Source organism: Tiliqua scincoides, chromosome 1 (genome assembly GCF_035046505.1).
Source record: "Tiliqua scincoides isolate rTilSci1 chromosome 1, rTilSci1.hap2, whole genome shotgun sequence".
NCBI classification, from domain to species: domain Eukaryota; kingdom Metazoa; phylum Chordata; class Lepidosauria; order Squamata; family Scincidae; genus Tiliqua; species Tiliqua scincoides.
This window is the reverse complement of record NC_089821.1, coordinates 185,700,878-185,725,817: the sequence shown is the minus strand read 5'-3', so window position 1 is coordinate 185,725,817 and position 24,940 is coordinate 185,700,878.

The following is a 24,940-nucleotide window of genomic DNA, read 5'->3' as shown; positions in this document are numbered from 1 at the left end:
GTGAAGTAATTCAAGCAGGCCCAGTTTATATTCCCTTTTTTTGGCTTTTTATAAATTTTTATGCCCCTCACCACCAAATTTTACAGTTATTTGTTGTTGTTTTTCCCCATGTGTGAATACTACAGGTTTGTTTGTTGAAAAAGCATTGCGGTAGCACCTGGACCACACCACTTCAGACTAAAGATGGGAGCCCACATGCCCTTCTTGGGAAGAGAAAGGGAGAATGCTCTTCCAAGCACGAGCAAAATTCTCTATATGTATAAAATTAGATGTTAAGGAAAAGACTAGGCAATGTTTTTCCTCCTTGACGTCTTTTCTTTGTGGAGGGAATGTTAATACAGAGGAGCATTCAATCACATGAGCACTTATATGCAGTCTCAGGTGGTACAGACCAGACAGAAGTACTAAACCAAAGACTATTTATTTATTTATTTATTGGATTTGTATTCCGCCCTTCTCCCCAAAGGGCACCCAAGGCGGCTAGTATAGTATAATAGAAGACTAGCTAGTATAATTGTTTCCAGAGTGCCAACAATGTCTTTTCATGAAGATGTTCATAGAATTTCAAAGGTAAGCTAGATATCTTTATAGGAATACTTTATTTTGAGTGCATTGATTTTGAATAATAAAATCTGAGTCTGAGATTTTTTTGTTTTTGACTGAAATATTTAGAAAACGAATGTCATGTTCCATTATATTAGCCCAAAACCTATTATGATTTTACGAGAAAATGAATACCAAGCCTGTTCAGCTACACCACCTTCCTTCTTTCCGCTTTGCTAATTTGCTTTTGAAGATGTTTTTCTTACTTTGAAGCCAAGGCCACATATGGTGTCATTAAATGACAGCGTCAAACTGGCAACCAAGCTGTGCCTATAGCACTATACTAAATGTGTTAATTGGGTGCTTCTATACTAGCCTCTTTGTCTGGTTTTGACACCAGTATTCATTTATTCCTGAGAATGTGGACAATGTTTCTCCCAATCACTTTGTATCTCTCTGATGCAGTCCTGGTTTTTTGAAAACACTACTGTTGGACTTGTGTTTTTATCTTCTCAATAATCTCTTGGAATTAGTTCTTACTGACAGTTAACTGACTCAGATCATTGGTCTATCTCAGTAGACCTCTCACTGGCCAGTTTCAGAGAGGGGTCTTCCCCAGCCTTTTGTGGAGATATCATGGATTGAACTTGGGGCCTTCTACATGAAAGCAGTTACCCACCATTGAGCTATAGCTCCTTTTCAGATCAGGAGAACAGGAAGGCAGTCAGATGCTTGGCTCTCCTACCTGTTAATCCTCATGGTTGGCAACCTTCAGTCTCGAAAGACTATGGCGTAAGCCTATAGCACCTGGTATTCCCATGCGGTCTCCCATCCAAATACTAACCAGGTCTGACCCTGCTTAGCTTCCAAGATCAGACGAGATTGGGCATGCGCAGGGTAACAGTTGCTGCTATGTTAATCCTCACAGCTAACAGAAATCACTAGAAGAAAGCTGAAGGAAAAGGAGAATGGCATGAAACAGCAGGCCAGCTGTTTTTGCATGTATGCCCTTACAATTTCTTTACATACCAAGATCATCTTTTTCCAGCCCTTCACTGACCGAAATTATTTTTCCATTACATTGAAGAAGCCCAACCTTTCTGTGCTAGTGCCTCAGTTGCCAATTCCTAAAATATATGGCTTGCTTACTTGCACAGAAAGATTATGGCCCAAATCCTAACCAACTTTCCAGCACTGGCATAGCGGTGCCAATGGGGCATGTGCTGCATCCTGCAGTTGGGTGGCACTCAAGGAGTCCACCTCAAAGTAAGGGAATGTTTGTTCCCTTACCTCAGAGCTGCATTGTGCTTATGTCGGTGCTGGAAAGTGGGTTGGGATTGTGCCCTATGTGATTACAGCAATACGTTGCACTTTCATCTGGTTAGGGACCAGAGCATAGATCAACGTCAAAACACAGATGAATGTCAAAGCATCACTTCATTTAGCTTGCAATTTTATTTTGGCCAATGAAAAACATAACCTAACATATATGTGAATGTGCAAAACCCAAATAAGCAGAAAAACAATAAACATCTGAACACTAACAAAGATCATGGAAGGTAGGAAGAAATTGAACAAAAGAGGAAAGCATGTGGACGAAATTTGAAATGTGGTTATAATTTAAAATGGCTGAAAGTGATGAAAGTCAAGTTCTTATAAACCTATAATAAACAATTATAAACTTGAAAACAAAAATCTGACTGACTGGTCCAGTGTTGTGCCACAGCTCCTTCCCACTGGGCCTTGTGCCCGTTTAAGACTGATTAGTTTCCCTTGTTAAACTCACAAGTGCAGCAAGCAAAAGTCAGAGTCAGGTCCCAGTCCAATAAATGCAGATTTCCAACTCACAGTCCAAAGTCAATACGCCGGGTCACAGTCCAAGGTTAAAGTCCAGGTAGGTCAGGTCAGGTCACCTCTGGGTCAGGTAGCATCTCCCTCTGGGTCAGGGTAGCCTTTGGTCCTTCTGAAGCTGCCTTTTATCCTTGGATGTCTCATAATCCAAAATGCAGCTCAGCTGTGAGCTACCTTGTGATGTCCAAATTAGGCTCAGCTGAGCCATCTCTTCAGTCCGTGTCCATTCAAAGTCCCATCAAGGTCAAATGAAGCTCAGGTGTCCATCAGAGTCCCATTGGCCTTGATTGATTACAGCTGTGGAGCCAGCCCTGCCCTTCCCAGAGCTGTCAACCAGCTGTCAAAACATGGAATTGCTGTCAACACCACATCATCCACCTGATGATCTTCTGATCTTCCATTACATCCAGTCAATTTAAAATGTCACACACCAACCCCCCTCGTCCACCCATTTTTTACTGCTCAAAATATTGTCACTTGTCCACTCCATTGCTATAAAAGCAGACCCCACCCTTCCTGCCCCTATGCCATACATCCCTAGGTCTCAGGTGTAGGGGGCAGATTTGCCTCAACCCTTCTCTCCCACTGGTTTTGTCAAGTCATTCTATTTCAGCTCAATGCCTAGTCTATCCAATACCCTTTAGCCATCTTCTTACCACTACATCAGAGAAATTGCCTGCCAGAAGCAGTGACAGTCTGGGTTCCTTTGTGTCTTCGAAGCTGCTAAACTCAAAGCCACATTTTTCCTTCATCAATCAAAGTTCTTGGCTCTTTTGTGCCGGTGCCAATTTCTCTTATTCTTCTCTTCTGCTTTGGCTTGCATTCCCTCCCCAGTGTGGTCACCGAATATCCCCTGGCATGCCAGCAAATCTGTCACGATGAATACACAGTTTGTTCTGGGTCTGAGGGAGACTTAAATTGCACAGTTTCCCATGCAACCTACACTTAAAACCTGCTGTACAATGACTTCCCAAGGCCTTGGTCTCCATGAGGTGTGTCTGGGCTATGCTAGTTGAGACTGCTGATCTGGTTCACATGACTAAAGGCTCCTCCATATACAAAAAGACCATCTGCACCAAAAACTATCATATCAGGAGGGAGTGTTTCAAACTAGCATTCTAACCAACAAGCTGATTTTCTATGTGGATGGATTTTTTTGTATCATGGAACATCAACCGTGTATTCTCCCTACCTGTAAAATGGTACACCCCAGACACAGGTTTAGCAGTGAAACCTGGATCCAGATTAGTTAGCTAATGAATAAGCATTGTTTTTCTTAATCACATATTTCACAAACTGAAAGCATTGCTTAGATTTCTGGAGTTCAGTTTTGTTATTCCCTTTCCTGTGAAATTTTAAAACATTTTAAATTTTTTTTTTTAAAAAAAAAAAAAGGTCTCAAAACAATTTATGTAGGAAAGGAAAGAGAAGATGGTTCTCTTGTCCCAAAGGAACTCTCATTTCAAAACTAGATACAAAACAGGCCCCAGTAAACAGCCACTGGAAAAGACACTGTACTGGGATAAAAAGAGACACTGGCTTTCACCCCTGCCACCGCTAACTACAAGTCACCACTCCTACAAGTTGCCTGTTTGCCCAGTTAGGAAATGTCAGACCAGGCTGGCTCAGAACCCTTATGGAGTTCTACCTATTCCAAATATGTCCCACTGATTAATGAAAGCTATCTGAGGAACTGGAGACAAGGTGGACCAACCAGATGATTTAACAGGGTGAGGCTACAGTTCATACTCTCATGCCAGGCTCAAAGTTTGACCTTGTTGCAGCACCTGCTTTGGATAGTGCTGTGCCACTCCAGGGCCATTCCTGCAGTGGGGAATAAAACGCCACCCCTTTCTTCCTAGATTATTTACCTATGTAGACAACTGTTTGTTCCTCCATATAGAGGGGGGAAGAAATGAGGCATGAGTGCGGCTTTTGTGCACAGTAAAAGTTACCTTCTCATTTATTACACTCTTATTTTGATAGATTTTTGCACACATGCTTGGACAATTTTTAGAAGTGTCATCAATCTCCAACTGCAATGCAGTTGCTCTCTCACCCCCCTGCTCAGCCTATAACTGAAGAGCTGCTGGTAATAAATGAGCGATACAGCGGAGTGTCACCAACCTGCTGTAACATTTAATAGATATTCATAACATGTATTAATCACACGTCATTCTGAAGGGCTGCAGTCCTGCAAGGTACCAGGCACCTTCAGCTCCCGGTCTTGTCTCTGGGCCTTGAGATTTGAAAGACTGGGACCTTCTGAAACTGTACAGCCTAATGTCATCTCCCATGTACTATTGATAACCCCAGACAGCAAGAAACGAGCTGAGATCGAGCAGTGTGGTTTCCCGGTGATTTTTGCCATTGCTTTGGTGTGGTTTTCTTGCACCTCAGGAGGAAAGCCAGAAATAGAACAGACATCATCCTGTATTCATCATACCATTACAGCCTTGGAGAAAACCTTGGTCAATTATCTCTGCCTGTTTTCAATCTATACTAATTCTGCATCCTTTATTATTATTATTATTCTGTAACAAATACAGGAGATGGGTGGAAGCTTTTCTAAAGGTAAAACACTGTTTGTGGCTACAGCTTCACATAGAGACAGCCCAACCGGATTCTCTATCCATACTCACGTCTCCATACCCCCCCAAAAAAAATCCAGAAAGAAAAAATGCAGCCTCTTACCTGTGTCCTTACTTCACAATCCTTTTGGACAAAACACATTGGGATTGCAGAGTGCATCCTGCACTTCCTGTTCTATTTAAAGGGACCACAGGAAAGGAGCTATGCAAATGGATAGAGACATGGGCTGCTACTTCCCACATGGTTTTTTCAGGCATGGGCAGCTATGATCCTTTCCATACCCACTCACCTCAGTCCTTTCTCAGGTGGTCCCTTTAAGTTTAAAGGAAGGAACACAAAGAAGAAGCAAGCTGAGTGGGTAGGGAAGTGAGTGATTCTGTCTCCTGCTTCTTACAAGCAAGAAGAGGATCAATGCGGCTCTGTCCACAGTTGGCTTGTTACATGGTCAATATTTTATTTCTACTTATTTTCTTTAATTCAAGGTAGACACTCATTTGTACACATGTATATGATGCTAGGTGCCTTCCCGGATAGCAAAGGAACATACTAGTAACCAGGCTGCTTACAAGTCTGGTTATAAGTGGCCAAAGATTCACAGGCTAGGAACACCATACTTTTGATTGAAAAGTGTAATCACAACCCTTTTTCTTAATTAATTTATGGAGTTCAACACTTCAGATTTGATAAGAGATGTGTTTAATCCTCAAATTTAAACAGGGTTGTCACACCTCCAAAATCCAGACAAAGGCTTCCAGAACTAAATCCAGCTGGAACAGCCATATTTGTTATCTTGTGACCATAGCCACCTTGTAAGGAATCCTGAGTTTCAGGAAAAAACACGAGAAAGGTTTCCTACCTCTAATGGTTCTCACCAAGCCCATGTTTAAGCTCAACCTCAGAGCAAGCTAACAGCCCTCCAACTAGTCACTGCGTCCACAACAGGGTGGAAAAACAAAGGGAGAACCCAGCAGGTCCTCAACTAGTAATAGAGGATCCCCTGATTGAATCAACCCCACTAGACTCCCATAGGAGTCTATGGGGCAAAATCGATCAAAACCCTTGACTTCAGAGCCTTGTGTTATTTGTTCCAGTGTTCTTTGGTGTCCCTTCACCCACTGCATCCTGGCTGGCTGCTCATCTGTGGAGTGTTAACCCCCTGGTGCTGCTCTGTTTTACTTTCAATCCAGCCTCTCTCTGAGTACCACCTCTGGTACCCAGGATCCATAATGCCCTGCAACCCTCTTTCCTTTCCAGCCTTCTCTATCTCCCCAAGCACAACCAAAACTGCTGGGCCAGCATGGGCTATTCAGCTAACCTCCTGGGCCACCTCTCTCTCTCTCTCTCTCTCTCTGTATCCCTTCCCTCCACGAAAGGCATTTCGACAACCTTGCCCTACTCCCTTCAAGGCTTCTACCTCATTGCATGCTTGGGTTTGTTTCAAAGCCCTGTCTCTAAGACTTCCATCTCCCCAGGGTAGGCAATTTGTCAATATGCTTAGTGTTTGTTACCTTTTTCTCTATCTGAGCCTGCTGCATTTATGTGGAGCTCTTTTCTGTTTTTGTAACCTTTTGTTAGATACCAGATCAGCCTTGAACCTCCTTCCCAAACAAATCTGCATCATCAATCCCTCAAGTTCCCCAGAGCCCGAAGCCTCAGTTGTCATCCCCACTCCACCACAGGGACTTGAGACACTGGCTGCAAGTGTTTGTTTAGCCAGAGTGACTAGTTCCTCCTCACAAGGAGGTGGAGTGCATTCACTTACTTAACACGGTGGGCTTACTTCTGAGTAAAACAACACCATTTTCAAATACCTCTAGCCATAGAATTGTTCCTGTCTAGAGTTAGTGTGAGTGAGCTTTTTCACTTAGGCTCAGTTTGAACCTCCTTTCTGGCTTTGAGCACTAAATTAAATTCTTTTGCACTTTTCACCCTCATTTCCATTTTCCATCCCCCTCCAAATTCTACACCTATGCCACTCGCCACTACACAGAATCCCTGCACACGATTGCTTTTCCTCCATATGCACATTATATGTATTTTAAAAGGCACTGCCAAGAACAGGATGGGAGAAGGCAGCAGCAGGCTCAGAGTGCAGGGCTGTATCTGCAGTAGCAGACCTCCCGTTTACTAAACGGGGCATCCCGGCCGCAGAACTTGCATGCCTCCAGGACCATGCTGGAAGCCTTAATGAGGCTCCCGACACAGTTAGAACTTGTGCTTCCAGTTTGCTGGAAGCACAGTTTAAGACCATGGGGAAGACTCAGATGGCTTCTCCAGTCAGTCCCGCAGCCACATGAAGCTCCATATCACTCCAAATGATTTTTTTTTGGGGGGGGAGGCAACTTCATGTGTGTGGGGGGGCTTCATAGACCTTTACCCCAGGGCACCTTGAGGGGAGGTCCGCCACTGAGTACCCATACCACCCACCACTCAATGAAAGCCACATCATCTGCTTTCTGGGTAGGCCAGGCTTTGGGCCTGGCATTGCATAAGATCAAATACGAGATCAAATACGAGTTGATCTCGTAGTTTAGGGCACTTTGACCCCAATCCTATTGGCCTCTAGTGCCTCCAGAATGAGTGTTCCGGTAGCACTAGGTGCTTTGCAGCTGTCGCAAAAATCACACTTGCTTCATATACCCAAAACTTACAAACTTATATAAAAAATCAAGTACCTATCCACAGTCTTATTACAAAGTAAGCAGATACGTAAGTGCAGTAATAAAACATCCTGAAGCGTGCTTATCCATTAAGATAAAATACAGTATTGAACCGCAATTAAGATGAATGAGAGAAGGCAAGACCAAATTGCAACAAAGTCCACTACTAAGGTGAATTATAAATTCTAACAGGATTAATAATTTTTCGTGTCCTCCTATCCACCATAAAGCAAGGACAGGGAGAATAACTCCTGCAAGCGCACTCTTATTTTGGATTTGAAGTAACAGAGTTAAGCTGCAATCCTAACCATACTTTCCTGAGAGTAAGCCCCATTGAACAAAATAGGACTTGCTTCTGAGTAGACCTGGTTAGGATTGTGCCCTTAGGCTTTTAAAATGTATCCAAGTTCATAAAATAAAGTATTGCAGATTTTATCACAACTGATTGCTCCTATATTAATCACCTTTTCCAACTCAATGATGATAGATTTTTAAATTGCATGTATTATAAAAGAAAGTTCTCGGACTCAGTAGCATAGCTAGCAAGGGGCAGGCGGGTGGTCCGCCACAGGTACCACCCTTGGAGGGGTGACACCACAAACGATACAACATCACTAACATCGCGGAGGTTAAGAATAACCCCATCATGCTATATACCCCATCATGTGGAATGTCCAGCAGAATGCAATGCAAAAAACCTGGACTGAAATATCTCCTTTCCATTAAACGTTAAGGCCAAAAAACCGGAAACCAAAAAATGCATGGAGCCCTATAGAAAGTGAAAGCGAGCCATATCACATGTTTACTCGTGAGTAGGCAAACACGCCTTAGTCCATCAGAAAGGGCAGGCTGAGAGGAATCCAAGGACACCAGAATGGTTCCTATCCAAAGAAAGAGCCCCCAAAAAACACCCAAGAAGGAAGTCCCTCCCTCCAAGCAGATGAATGTATTGAGCCCTTTGGAAAGTGAAAGTAAGCCACAGGGTTGCATTTACTCATGAGTAAGCAAACGTGCCTTGGGTGCTGATTGGCAGTCCATATGCATGTCTACTCAGAAGTAAGTCCCATTCGAGTCAATGGGGCTTACTCCCAGGAAAGTGTGGATAGTATTAGGCTGCAAGTCAGACATAGGTAAGGTAAGTGCCTGGTAAGGTAGGCACTGGGGACGGCTGAAAATCTCACTGATTTTTTGTGGGGGGGTGTTATTGCAGACAGGCCACAGAGAAAATTCACTTGGTGGAACAGGGCTGGCTTCCCCTTATTTAATTATCTGCTTTTCTTTAATTTAATTTATATAATTATTTTATTTTGCTTGATGATGTCACTTCCAGTCAAGACATCACTTCCGGTGGGTCCTGGACAGATTGTCATTCTAAAAAGTGGGTCCCGGTGTTAAAAGTTTGAGAACCACTGCCTTAACTCAAAACAGGCCAATGAGACATTTGGGGGGGGGGGAGGATGACATGCTAGTGACCAGAATTCTAGAAACCATGGCTTTAAGGAATAATAAATAATACCATCATGTTATATACCATTTGATGCAGAATTTCATCCACTGCTTGTGGGGAAATATTCACTGCATTTATTTTCCGGCCATTATTATTATTCATTTCATGTCATGACTATTACTATCTCTATCTCACCTACCTCACAGGGCTGTTGTGAGGACAAAATAAGGGGAGGAACCATGTACACCACCCTGAGCTGCTTAGAGGAAGGGTGGTATAAAAATGTGAATTAGTTAATTAATAATATAATTAATTAAATATATATATTTAATAATAATTAATAGTTAAATAATTAATTAATTATGTCATATGGGGTGACAAAAATTTATGGGCCCCGGGTGTCAAATGACCTAGCTATGTCTCTGCTCTGACTACATGCTGGGATCTATTTATTTATATTCATTTTGAACATATATCCTGCCACATGGCACTATAGTGCTCTTAGGGACAGCTAACTACAATATAAAGACACCTCTACACACACACACTCTTCCAGTTGCATCCAGGAAATTTCTGAGGAGACTGGAAGGCCATGTGCAACCTCCAGAGTGCTGGGCAAGGCCACCAATTAAGTTTTGCGGCAACACGCCGGGCTCCCCCATACATATTTTATTATCCACAGTTTTTTTAATCCATGGGGGTCCTGGAATGGATCCCCCATGGATACTGAAGGCCCACTCTGTGTGTGTGTGTGTAAAGATAACAAACTATACTATGGGCAGGAGGTCTGGTCTAGAGGGTAGAGCCTCCGTTAGCCCGAAGATAACATCAGAAGGTTGCCAGTTCGAGGACACTGGCAGCTCCCTGAACGGCTGAGAATGGCGAGACCTTGAAGCAGCTGACAAGCCGTGCTGAGTGATTCCACCTGCTCTTGGTGTGAGCAAGAAGCGTCTTGGCTGTCCTCCATGTGAGAGATGGAGCTGCTTGTCAGCCTGCGTGGGAGAACTGGAGGCCAGAAGTGAGACCAAACCAGGAAGATCCGTTCTGAAATGTTGTTGGTTCTTGAAAGAGAGGACCTTCTATGTTTGTAAAAATCCCCTTGAGGGATTTAGAAACGCCTGCCTATGTAAACCGCCTTGAATAAAGTCAGAGGAGTAACCCGATGACCAGAAAGGTGGTATATAACTACCGAGTTATTAATTATTAATTATTATTATTATGTGCCACTTAAGGAAAGTGGCTCTGCTCCAATGGCAGCAAATCACAGCACTGCCACAGGGATTATTTCTTACTTTGGGGGCAGAGCTGGCCTCCTGCAGGGTCCTGGAGGCTTGCACCCCCCTCCATTGTCCTCCAAGCCTTCTGTAAACAATACTTAACTCCAATCAGCAGCTACTTTTCGCGGTTTCCCACCCCCTCCTGGGCCTGATCTCCCCATTCCATCCTTCCCTACCCAGAAATGCCTCCTCCCCACCCCCCTGAATGTCCTCCCCCATCCTCCTGCACCAGGCTGCCTGGACCAGTGCAAGCCTATCTGGACTAGATCTGACATTTGTGGGCTGGCACAGGCCTCTGCAATGGCCTAGCCAACTCGTAGGCCGGCATATTGGGGCTTGCGCTGGCCTAACACCCCGTTAGGATAGTGCCCTTAGCCACCTTGTGCAACATTCCTTGTGTAGGAAAGGTGGGATACCAAATGATTAAATAAATACATTTGTTTACAAGGCAGAGAGTTACAAGGACCAGGAATTCCTTGTATATGTGAAATCTTCAGTGCACAACTGGAACGGAGATAAACTTTCAGAATTTTCAAATTGTCTTCAGTCCCACATTTAAATCCACACTGCACACTTAGTGCAGTTCAGGGTGCATGGTGCTCAGGATCAGAACCTTTATTGCAAATTTCCATATTTCTCAAGTGGTCTGCAAGTTTATTGAACTTAAAAATTCACGAACACACTTTAAATGAATTGAATACAATTATATCATTAGTGTTGTGAGAAATATGCTTTGATAATGATATTAAGCAGGTTTTAAAATATTCCTGTTGGTTTCTCTTCCTCATCTTCTGAATTACATTTATGAATTACATTTATTATGAATGTCCAATGCATACTGATATTTTCTATCATTAGCCTATGATAAAAGGGCATATCTGATTCCACCACAGCCTTGCTGTCATCTAAGCAAGCTATTCTCTCCCTGTCCTGCTTTAATATATGTAAATTTCTTTTTCTGCATAATCAGAGATACTTCTTTTTACACCTTTGGACCTACTTTACAGTTTTATTATGCAAATCCCCACTATGACCCACTGTGAAAAAGAGCACAACAAAACTATGAAATGAGATATCCAAGCTGCTTATGGAAAAAAAAATATTAAATGTATAGTTATGAGTTAAAGAAAAACATATAACCATTTCAAGTGAATGGTGCCTGACGCTCACACTGATCTTCCATACAGAGAGAAGCATTTCTGATCAGCAATCATTTTTTCCCATTGAATTCCCATACATTTAATAAATATATATAATCTACTGTAATCTTTTTTTCCAGATAGAACTAATTCCATTTTTGAAAAGTGGTAGGAGGATAACTGCACTTCTCATGAGTGTTGAGAACACCTGAAGCTGAACCTACATTCAGTGCCAGATTTTGTGAGGTCTTAAGCCAGTGGTTCCCAAATGTTTTAGCACTGGGACCCATTTTTTTTTAAAAGGACACTCTATTGGGACCCACCTAACTTCACGACATTAGGAAAAAAAAGTTTCACTTTACCAGCTGCTCAAGCGTTCTTTTTTACCCTTTTTACTGCGGTGGGGGGTGGAGCCCTTCTGGAACTTTTGCTGAGCTTCACATTCATTGCATCAGGACCACTCTGGTGGCCTTGCATTCCCCTTCGATAGGAGCTGAGGCACATTTGCCTACTCACAAGTAAATGTGCACATGCAGCTCAGTTTTAGTCAGTAGCATTGCTAGGAGGTGTGGGGGGGTGCAGGCCACACCAGGTGACACGCACAGGGGGGTTGATGCACACTGGGTGGATGACATGCTAAAATCGCGGTGGTTAGGAGTAACCCCATCATATTATATACCGTTGGATGCAAGTTCAAGCGGAATGCAATGCAGAAAACTAGAGTGAAATATCTCCATTCTATCAAACGTTATGGCCCAAAAACCGGGGAACAAAAAATGCATAGATCCCTATGGAAAGTGACAGTGAGCCGTATCGCACGTTTACTCATGAGTAAGTGAACGTGCCTTAGTCCGTCAGAAAGGGCAGGCTGAGAAGAATCCAACGACACCAGAATGGTCCTGATCCAATGAATGCAGCCCCCAAAAACATCTGAGAACGAAGTCCTTCGCATCAAGCAGATGAATATATTGAGCCCTATGTAAAGGGAAACTAAGTCTCATGGTCGCGTTTACTCATGAGTAAGCAAATGTGACTTGGCTGGTGTGGAAGATCAGGTGAAGGAGAGTACAAGGCTACCAGAATGGTCCTGATCCTATGCACCTGCAGCTAAACAAGTGCTCCAGAAGGCAGCCTCCCCCCCCCCCCCACTAAAGAGGATCAAAACAGGCTTCAGCTGTTAAAGTGAACTTTTTTGAGACTTGCAAAGCCAGGTGGAACCTGATAGTGATCCGGTTTAAACAGAAGTTCTTAAATTGAACTGGGCACTGGTAGGGCTGAAAACTTTACTGATTTTGGAGGGGGGGGTGTTATTGCAGGCAGGGTACTGAAGAAGTTCACTTGGTGGAACAGGGCTAGCTTCTGCTTATTTAATTATTTGTTTTACTTGAATTATTTATACTTATTTATTTTAACTTTCCTGATGTCACTTCCACCATGACATCACTTCTGGTGGGTCTTGGACAGACTGTCATTCTAAAAAGTGGGTCCCAGTGCTAAAAGTTTGAGAACTGCTACAGTAAGGTGTTAGTAAGTTGACACCCGGGGGGAGGGGGTGACACCACTAGTGACCAAAATCAAGATCAATCAATCTGTAATTTCATGCAGAATGTGTTCTATCTTTGTTCTATCAAAAGGTACAGCCAAAAAACCAGTGGGGGCAGAGTGATGGTACATCACCACACCCACCACCTGGGGTGTTGCTCCGCCCATTGCATGGGGGGTCACGCGAACCCTAGTGACACCACTGGTTTTAGTTTTCATGGGGCTCAATACATTTTCTTCAGCTCGGAGAGGGAAGACTTCCTTCTCAAGTGTTTTTGGAGGCCTGCATTCATTGGATCAGGACATTTTGGTTGCACTGCATTCCTCTAAGACAGCCCTTCGAAGTGGACTGCGTCACATTCACCTTTGTCACTATTTAGTTTAATTCCATGTCACTGTTCAGTTTAATTCCATTAATATCTTACCTTTCTTCAGTGGCACTCAAGGCAGGGTAGATAGGATTCCCAAACAGTGCCCTATGTGAGCACTAACCAGACCCAGACCTGCTTTGAATCCCCCAAGATGGCTGCATCTTTGGACCATCACCCTGCCCCACAGTTTAGTGGTGTTGATATGCAATTATTTTATTTAATATTAGCCAAGCCAACTCGCAGTATATGGAAATTGAATTATAATATATCTTGGCACTGAATATGAATCAGGATGCAGACATTTAGTCCTGTTAACTTTGTGACGGTTGTTAACAGAATGTGGCAAGCAGGCCAAAACCTAACTCCCTGTGTCACATGCCAAAAGAAGGCCTCATCAAAGGAACCAGAGCCGAGATCATTCTGTTACAGACAATGGAGTTGTCTCTTTCTACTCCTCATGTTAGAAAATACTGGAGGCCAAATATGAAACCAACCAGCATAATAATTAGCTCGTTCAGCAATGTGACTGTGCTTTGTGAAATTTCCCACTCGGTTATACCCATATGATACATGATCAAATGCAATCTGCAAGTAACTCTCTGGGTTTCTTTGGCTGAAAGTAATCACTGTGAAGCCTGCTCCCTTATTAAGCCTTAGGCAGACTGAGGAGGACTGACTGGCTCCATTTTTTTTCCTGTCACTTCTCCCATCTCCAAAGAATAGAAAACCTACCTCAGCTCTTCCTTCGTCATCCTTTTCTCTGCTTCACCCTTTACCTACACACTGGAATTTGAGCTGAAACACTGAGAAGTTTGTTCTTACTACATAATGGGACAAAAAGAAAAAAGTCTTACATGATGTTCTGAGATTAATACCTTGTCTGTTTTCAGCTGTCAGATTTCTTTCTCTTTTTGAGTGGTGAAATCAAGGTATTATATCACAAATCTTTATTATGAATGCAGATTTAAAACCTTGAGGAGCCAGTCCTTTCCTCCCAGGCCAGGGCATACTGTTCAGAACAATATAATTGCCTGTAGTTGTGTCTCAATATTTGTCTGGGGCCTCCTATCTAGTTCCACTAACCTGTCACTGACCCCTTTCTATTTAGCTAAGTTCCAGAGAATCCCAATGACCGATCATATTATCCTTGCAGAGAATTTTACGCTCAATTATGACTATCACAGTATCTAAAATGCCCTGTTTCGCAGACCCGCTTGAAGCAATCAGAAGAATTAAATGGCATTTAAAGCTGCTCTTTCATAATAACTGCTCAAAAAGAAAAGCTTCCATATTTAAAGTATTAGCGGCTCGTATTATCACTATGTGGAAAAAGCCGGAAATAAGAAAAAGATTGCATGCTTTATTTAACACAGTCTCTTGAACACCAGGAGATTGAAAAGCCATTAAGGGTGCAATCCTAACCCCTTATGTCCAGCACTGACATGAGGGCAGTGCAGCTCCAAGGTAAGGGAACAAACATTCCCTTACTTTGAGGAGGCCTCCGTGAGCGATACCCAACTGCAGGATGCAGCACATGTCCCATTGGCACCGCTATGCCAGTGCTGGAAAGCACTGACATAAGGGGTTAGGATTGCACCCTAAGTTAGCCAAACTGCAGCTCATTGAAACAATGTCTTTTGAGCCTATTGTTGCACTGACTGGTGTCTTCCTGTCCATATTAAGCACCCTGAAGACACTCTGCATACACTAAATAAGAACTAGCTGTAGTAGTAATTGTACTTTTATACAATGTGAATTATTGACAAAATGTGACATGTATGACACCACCAGGGCCAGAGAGGCTTGAGGAATGTCTTAGGAAAGTGCCCTCTAATAGCCTGTCCTGGGCGGCTCTCCAAGATTCGCAGTGAGACTTACCTTGCCATTGTCACTCCTCTTTGACTTCTGAATGAAGAAGTTCATCACGCAGCAAGGTTTTGATTCTCTGCCTAAGTTTTCTTAAATACCTACTTTCCTCTTCCTTCCTGGGTGTATCTTGGACCTCAACTGCAAAGGTGTGGTTGGGGGGGGGGGGTGTGCACACTTTCAAAACTCTCAGAACCTGTGGTGAGCTTTCTTCTGGTTTACATGTCAGAGAGACAAGCTTAAAAGAAGAGGAAGGGATTCAGACAACTTCCATGTGAATGGAGACACACATGCAGGTGAGGGAGGGCTATTAAAAAGGAGAGTAAGGTAAGAAGGGGTGGGACTAGTCATTGTCTCCAGGGAATATAAACACCTGAGCAAGATCAATGATGACAATCTCCAACTGGAGGGTAACCAGACTGATGACTTTTGGAAGGCTCATGAGGTCAACCTAGTGACTGAAAGAGGACCCTATGGTATAGATTATAACCCCCTACCCAGGGCAGTTTCTGAGACTTAAAGGGCAGAGTTAGCCCAGAATTGGGGCTGAGTGGGGAGAATAGGGGAGTGGGGGAGAACTGACCAGTGGGGAACCCAGGATGGCCTGAATGAACTTGACTTACTCTGGGACCCCTAGTGGCAAAATGGGTACATGTCAAGCTTCTGTTATGATTTATAGACATATGTTTTATAGATACACCTTACTTAGGTGCAGGAACACCTGTGCAGGAGACAAGTTCTTTGGTCCTTTTTCCCCCATAATGGCCATGCAGATGGAGCTCACAAGAAGCAGGACATAAACGTGATAGCCTTCCTCTGTTTTGTCCCAAGTACATAGTATTCATAGCTCATTGTTTTAAATAAGCCATTTTCACAGTCCTTTTTACTGGGACAATTTTCTTTTTACTGCCAACTTTTGTAGTGTACAAAGCAATTTTCTAAAATCAAGATGACTAAACACTAATATGATAGTGACATTGCCAGGAAAAACATGTCACATTAGATTTCTTGTGATCATACATTTCCAAATTTGATGTTATCATACTGTTTTTCTGCAGGAAAAAAAAAAACGTTTTTATGTCCACTAGGGTAGACAACAAATTCTATAGTCTGATTTGATCACACTGATTGCAGACTGGAGTTTAAAACAATTTCTGGGTTTTGCTTATGGTCAGCAGACCCAATGATAGTTGTCAGCCATGAAAAGATGATAGAAAATACAGAGCGATATCCACTTTGTTCCTACTGTCAGTGTGAAATAATATATTGATATAAATTCATTTTTAATTAGTTTTTTGTTCACTGGCTAGTATGGAATTATGTAAAGGTATGTAATTATGTACTGAGTAGTAGTTAAAGGAGTTAACCCAGTTATATCAATATTGAGTATGTATACATATATTGATAGTCTCTATCAAAATATATTTTAAATATATATTAGAAAGTATGTGCATGTATTTTAGATAGAAAGAGGGAAACTGAGGTAAATGCTGACCTGAGGTAAACACATTATAGAGAGAAGACTTCAGAAGCTTTATTTTATTCATAGGTAAGGTCAGCCAACCTAGCCATCCCAAAGCCCCACAACATTTGGCAAAACTGAATGCCACTCATCCCATAGAACTCTGAAAGTGTCCCACATCTTCCTGCAGTTTCTCTCCAATATGTTTTGCTTTGTTTTAAAAGTCTTCTGTATCTGAGGAGGTAAAGAGTGATGCTATCTCTGCCCTTTGATATTAAACCATGTAACTGGGTGAGTAAACATTGAGAGCAGAGGGGGTAGAGTCAATGCCCTTGGGAAGGACTCGTACACAGCTCCAACATGGGAAGGTTATTAAATCTTCGACCCAGCCAATACAAATGCATTGGACCAATGATTAATAAGCTGGAGAACAAAATAGACGTAACAGAAAGGAAGGCAATTCAGCACAATGGTGGTGAACAAATATTGCTGAAGCCAACTGCCCTGTCCCAATATCCACATGAGGGTTTTGTGTTAATGGTACATGCTTAAGGAGTGCCTGTGTAATATTAGAACATGAATGGTTAGATTAAATTTGCCTTTGGGAGTATATGAGTTCTAAGTTATTTCCCTCCCATTTTGCTATGAAATTAGGCACATTTATTGCTTGAGTGTCGGTGGCAAGTCAGACAAAAGTACAGTATATTGACCTGATTCCAAAGAATTGTGTGACTGTTGCACACATTGGACTTTCAACAGTGATGGGGTCAGTACCAAATGGCAAAGCTCTTTTGAAACTGAAGAGAGCTTCAAAACCATGACTGTGGGAATGCGATTTGCTAGTCATAGGAAGAAAACCAAAGTCATACTGCAAATACCCAAATCACACCAGGAGGTGAGGTCTGGTTGTTGAGCTGTTGTACTGCCTGAAGAGCTAAGCAGGAACAACTCAATCATGCCTATAGAGGGGAGACTGGAAGCTAAACTGACAAGTTGTTATAATAACCCAGGGCTTCTCTAACTAGGAAGTTGCAACACCTCAGCTTGAGGGTCCTGGACTCTGCTCCCTTAAGGGGCAGGGGGAGGCAGCGACGCAATCTCCAGGATCGCACCGTTAAGGGGGCTGCAGGGACTGGCATGCACTTACCAGCCCCTGTAACAGTGTCCTGGGGGTGCGGGGAGACCTGTGCAAGCGTCTGCAGGGCTCCCCATGTCTTCAAAAGTGGAAGCGCAGTGATCGCGCTCCACCTCCGCAAAACCTAGTCCCATGTCTTCACTGTCTGGCACATCTACCCTTCTCTCAGGTTTTATTGTAGCATCCAGGGGGGCTCTTTTTTAACACAGCCCAATTTTTTCTTCTAGAGTTTTGCCTATTATTACTTTCTCACTACTATTTCGTTCCTGCCTAAAGCCCCCAAAACAAATTCAAGCTTGATTGCCCTGTTTCTTTAATGCCAATTGATAGTGCATTGATAGTTTCCTCGATGCAGAGTAAGTTCTTACCTATTCCTTGAACATTAATTTAGTTGAATTTGATAGTGAGAACATAGCTGACATTGTTAAAGTTAATGACCCAGTGGTTTACAAGACAAGACACACATCAAGTCAAATTGATTGTATTAATTGTTTTATTGAGTAACATCAACAAGAGTGTGTAGTTCACAATCTCCTCAAGCAAACTCTGTGTGATTATATTAACGGTGAGAAGTATGTCCAAATTCATTAGATAAATGGCACTTTACTTTATAAAATCTAAAGGCCTGGGTAACTAAAAATTCTAGCTTCAAGACAATACATATATCGCACCATTCATCTTGTGACTTGTCTTGCACTGAAAGGTTCATCTAATTTCTGCATCCAGACTCACTCCAGTGAATAGAATTTATATATTCAATCTTGTACACTGGCAATGAGAAAGAAACAAATATCAGACTTCCTAAAAATAAGCAAATACTACAATACTATGTACAATACAATACAATACAATACAATACTTTACAAATACAAATACTATGTTATGCCCGTGCATAACATTAAAAAGGTGGCAGAGCAGCTTTTAAATTGATCCCTGGGGGAAGGCCGACAGGAGCCGAGGGGCATCCAGTTCGGGACTCCTCATCCCTATGGGACGAGGATGGGGAGAACAACAAGGCAAAGACAGAGTAGGAGAAGAAATTGGGAATGGTAGCATGATGGGATGTGATAGACGGTTTGGCACAATGAGAGGATGCAGGGACAAAGGAGCGAATAAGCAGCTCATCCTGGGGCATTCCATGTACAAATGCTTTTATGCAAATGCCCAAAGTCTCCGAGCAAAGATGGGAGAACTGGAATGTCTGGCGACTAGGGAAAGCATTGACATAGTGGGCATAATGGAAACCTGGTGGAATGCAGAGAATCAGTGGGATATGGCAATCCCAGGCTATAAACTCTACAGGAGGGACAGGGAGGGGCGTGTTGGAGGTGGGGTGGCCGTTTATGTTAAGGAAGGGATAGAATCCAGCAAAGTAGAGATTGAAGCGGGATCAGACTCCACCATAGAATCTCTGTGGGTTAAATTACCAGGCCTGAGGAGTGATGTAATACTGGGGACGTACTATCGTCCTCCAGACCAGAAACCAGAAGAGAACCTTGAAATGAGGAAACAGATCAGGGAGGTGACAAGGAAGGACAGGGTTGTAATCATGGGGTACTTCAATTATCCTCAAATTGACTGGGTCAATTTGTGTTCTGGTCACGAAAAGGAGACTGGATTCCTTGACATGCTAAATGACTGTGCCTTAGAGCAGCTAGTCATGGAGCCCACCAGAGGACAGGTGACTCTGGATTTAATATTGTGCGGTACTCAGGACCTGGTTAGAGATGTCAGTGTTACTGAGCCATTGGGGAACAGTGATCTTGCTGTGATCCGTTTCGACATGCACGTCGGGGGAAGAATACTGGGCAAATCTCTCACAATAACCCTTGACTTCCAACGAGCAGACTTCCCTCAGATGAGGAGGCTGGTTAGAAGGAGGTTGAAAGGGAAGGTAAAAAGAGTCCAATCTCTCCAGAGTGCATGGAGGTTGCTCAAATCAACAGTAATAGAGGCCCAGCAGAAGTGTATACCGCAAAGGAAGAAGGGCTCCACTAAGTCCAGGAGGGTGCCCGCATGGCTAACGAGCCAAGTTAGAGAGGCTGTAAAGGGCAAGGAAGCTTCCTTCCGTAAATGGAAGTCTTGCCCTAATGAGGAGAATAAAAAAGAACATAAACTGTGGCAAAAGAAATGTAAGAAGCTGATACGGGAGGCCAAGACAGACTATGAGGAACACATGGCCAGCAGCATTAAGGGGAATAATAAAAGCTTCTTCAAATATCTTAGAAGCAGGAAACCCGCCAGAGAAGCAGTTGGCCCTCTGGATGGTGAAGGAGGGAAAGGGGAAATAAAAGGAGACTTAGAGATGGTAGAGAAATTGAATTAGTTCTTTGCATCTGTCTTCACGGCAGAAGACCTCGGGCAGATACCGCTGCCCAAACGGCCCCTCCTGACCGAGGAATTCAGATAGAGGTTAAAAGAGAAGATGTTTCAGACCTCATTGATAAATTAAAGATCAATAAGTCACCAGGCCCTGATGGCATCCACCCAAGAGTTATTAAGGAATTGAAGAATGAAGTTGCTGATCTCTTGACTAAAATATGCAACTTGTCCCTCAAAACGGCCACGGTGCCAGAGGATTGGATGATAGCAAATGTCATACCAATATTTAAAAAGGGAAAGAGGGGGGACCCGGGAAACTATAGGCCAGTCAGCCTAACATGTATACCGGGTAAGATGGTGGAATGCCTCATCAAAGATAGGATCTCAAAACACATAGACGAACAGGCCTTGCTGAGGGAGAATCAGCATGGCTTCTGTAAGGGTAAGTCATGCCTCACAAACTTTTTAGAATTCTTTGAAAAGGTCAATAGCCATGTGGATGCAGAAGAGCCCATGGACATTATATATCTGGACTTTCAGAAGGTGTTTGACATGGTCCCTCACCAAAGGCTACTGAAAAGCTCCATGGGAAATTATAGGGCAGGTCCTCTCATGGATTGAGAGCTGGTTGAAGACCAAGAAACAGAGAGTGGTTGTCAATGGGCAATTTTCACAATGGAGAGAGGTGAAAAGCGGTGTGCCCCAAGGATCTGTCCTGGGACCAGTGCTTTTCAACCTCTTCATAAATGACCTGGAGACAGGGGTGAGCAGCGAGGTGGCTACGTTTGCAGATGACACCAAACTTTTCCGAGTGGTGAAGACCAGAAATGTTGTGAGGAGCTCCAGAAGGATCTCTCCAAACTGGCAGAATGGGCAGCAAAATGGCAAATGCGCTTCAATGTAAGTAAGTGTAAAGTCATGCACATCAGGGCAAAAAATCAAAACTTCACAAATAGGCTAATGGGTTCTGAGCTGTCTGTGACAGATCAGGAGAGAGATCTTGGGGTGGTGGTGGACAGGTCAATGAAAATGTCGACCCAATGTGCGGCAGCAGTGAAGAAGGCCAATTCTATGCTTGGGATCATTAGAAAAGGTATTGAGAACAAAACAGCTAATATTATAATGCTATTGTACAAATCGATGGTAAGGCCACACCTGGAGTATTGCATCCAGTTCTGGTCACCACATCTCAAAAAGGACATAGTGGAAATGGAAAAGGTGCAAAAGTGAGTGACTAAGATGATTACTGGGCTGGGGCACCTTCCTTATGAGGAAAGGCTACGACGTTTAGGCCTCTTCAGCCTAGAAAAAAGATGCTTGAGGGGGGACATGATTGAGACATACAAAATTATGCTTGGGAAGGATAAAGTGGATAGAGAGATGCTCTTTACACTCTCACATAACACCAGAACCAGGGGACATCCACTAAAATTGAGTGTTGGGAGGGTTAGGACAGACAAAAGAAAATATTTCTTTACTCAGCGTGTGGTTGGTCTGCGGAACTCCTTGCCACAGGATGTGATGATGGCATCTGGCCTGGATGCCTTTAAAAGGGGATTGAACAAGTTTCTAGAGGAAAAATCCATTATGGGTTACAAGCCATGATGTGTATGTTCAACCTCCTCATTTTAGAAATGGTCTATGTCAGAATGACGGATACAAGGAAGGGCACCAGGATGCAGGTCTCTTGTTATCTGCTGTAGCTCCCTGGGGCATTTGGTGGGCTGCTGTGAGATACAGGAAGCTGGACTAGATGGGCCTATGGCATGATCCAGTGGGGCTGTTCTTATGTTCTTATGTTATGTACAAGTTGTGGTGATTCAAAGCCCAATCCTGAGCTTGGCGCGCTGGTTCCCTGCTGGCGTGCACTGTCGCAAACATGCCAAAAGGCACATTTGTGAATCTTAGTGTCTGTGCTAGCCCAGCGCTGGCTGGTGCTGGGTTAGCACCGGGCGGGCGCCCAGCCTCCACCACTCGGCAGTCGCGTGGACCACCGAGCTGCGGCACTGTAAGCTGGAGCGGGGAGGGGGCGGGGAGGAAGCGTTCTGGGGAGGGGGGAGGCAGGTGGAGGGCAGAGGTAGGGCAGGGAGGAGGCAAGGTGGGAAGCAGGGAGAGGGCAGGTGGGAGGTGTGCCGGGGAAGGGAGGGAGGCGGGTACGGTGGAGCTCTGCTCCACTGGATCCTGCGCGTTCGTGTAGGGCTCGCCACCCTACACAAACGCCTTTACCCTACCGTCTGCGGTAACTTGAGTAGCCCCATTGCGGACCTACTTCCCTTACCCAGGAGAAGGGGATGAAAGTCCCCTTCTCCCGAGGTGCTGCCTGTGGTAGCCCGTGGCGCATAGAATCCAGCGGCAGCCATTTTTGGTGCAACCGAAGCTGCGTACCACTGGAGCTCAGGACTGGGCTGCCCGTGAGGCTACTGCTGCTGTCCACCTTGTGGGGATGGGGGAAGAAGTAAGGCAAGCAGTTAGCATACCTAATGTTTCCATGTACCTCCCAGATGGCTTGTAGCCAGCCAGAAAAGGAGCAGATGTTGCAACCAGGAAGGAAAATGTCCAAAAGGGAGATGCCCTTCCTTGCCCTGCTTCCCATTTAGGATGGAACCCAGTGAACAAGGTTCCCTCAGCACAGAATCTGGTTGCTATAAGAGCAATTCAGGAAGCTATCTCCAGCCTGAACCATCTCCAGAGTGATCTCTAGCACATGTGCCCTTTGTAGCATTAACCCCCAAGCAAGCTGTCCAGTAGCACGGAGCAAATAGCCCTCAGCTCTGATCAGAGTAAAACAGACAAGTAACTTGTAAAAATAACAAAACTTTACTAAAGAAGGCAGAAGGGGGGAATTGGGAGTAGATCAAATAGGCAGTAACAGACACCTGAAAAGAGGCAAAATAAAATCTAAAGCAAGTACAGTGGGCCCTCTCATCCATGGGCTCGGCATCCACAGGTTTAAATATCTGCAGATGTTGACCCCCGCAGCTGGGGAGCCTCGGAGGACCTCCCGCATGTGTCCAGAAGGCACTTCCAGCTGGGTCCAGCAACTTCCAGTTGGGTCTAGAGGTATTCTAAGACATGAAGAGGCTGCATGATGCATTCTGGAGCAAGCCTGGGAGAACAGAGGAAGCTGTGTGCCACCCAGAAGTGGGTCTTTTCAATGCTAAAAAAACTCCTCAGGCTTGGAAGCGTTGCAGTCTGCCTGCACAAAGGTAGAAACCCCTATTTTCATTTTTGTTTGTTTGTTTTTAACAGCATTTAAATCCCTTGTTGTTTATGTTTTTAAGGCTTTTAAACTTGGATCCTGGTATCCACTAGCATCCACGGTGAGTCAAATCCACGGATGCCAGATCCGCTGATGCTGGGGTCTGACTGTATATTGCTTTTTAAAGAAACGTGGTTCACACAGTAAAATAAATCAATAAATGTTTCCCTGTTCCCAAAGGGCTCACAATGTAAAATCTACTACACTGCTGTTGGCATCCTTTAGTCTCGGAAGACTATGGTATCGCGCTCTGAATGGTGGCTCCGGAACAGTGTCCTCTCCAGTATGCGAAGCCTGGGTAAAGTAGGTATGGAGGATAGGCTGTTACCCATGCAGCAAATCCCCCCTCTCCAGGTCGCTGGAATGGTCCAATGGAAAGGCAGAAGCCAATACGGTTGTTCCAGCGGCATTGCAGGAGTTGCCAGAACGTGACTGTGTTCAGCCATGAACTGCCTCAGGGACTCTGGCTCCGGATTTTGCCTCAAGGTTGACTCCTGAAGCCTTTTCCTTAACTGGATGTAGCCACAAGGCAGTGGAGGTTTGGGATCAGAGTTTTCCTTCTCCCAGGCTAACGAGTCCCATCTACCCGGTGGCTGTTCAGTCGCCTCTTACGACAAGTACAGCCAAACTGAGGGCCTATTCTTATCCCCAGCCCCCAGGGGAGAAAATCTACTACAATAATATCAGTAATAATACAGTACTTTAGTACTGAGAAAGAGGAAGAAACACTTTCTCTCTTTCTGCCTTCTCTACATGCCCATAATTTCATGAAAAGAATCCCAACTGAAAAAGAACTAAACTAGAACCAAGACAAAATGTAACTGAGTAAGAAATGTTACAAATATGTGAATGTACAGATCTTAACTATGGATTAATAACAGAAAGATGCTTAGCCAAAATGTTTAATCATATTATAATGGAGACTCACCAAAATCATCAATAATTGTTCAAGAAACTACCATATGTCTGGATCAGCAAGATTCTGATCAGAATACCTAATAATCAAAGAGGGGGTTGCATCAATATTGAGAGGGATTGATAGCAAGGATACAAATCTCAACTTCCTTGAAACAGCAGGAAAAAAAAATTCTAATGATAAGCATTAAGCAACATATGAAATTAGGCTACTACCTCCCCATGAGATTAATAACTTTGGCCAAATGCAGGGTGACCAGATGTCATAACCACAAAAAGAGGACAAGGCATCCCAAAATGTAGGACATTCAATAAAAATGTAGGGCATGACAAAATAAAATATCCATATCCACCCATATCCAGCTGTCTTATGCTGAAACAGACCATTTGTCTATCTAGCTCAGTAGTCGCTGGCTAGCAGCAGGCCTCCAGCATTTCAGCTAGAAGTCTTTCCCAGCCCTACCTGGAAATATTTATGCCTGAAACTAATGCTTCCTGTTTGCCAAACATGTTTACTCAGTCCCAGGTGATCAAATAAAATAGGTTGATGAACCCTACA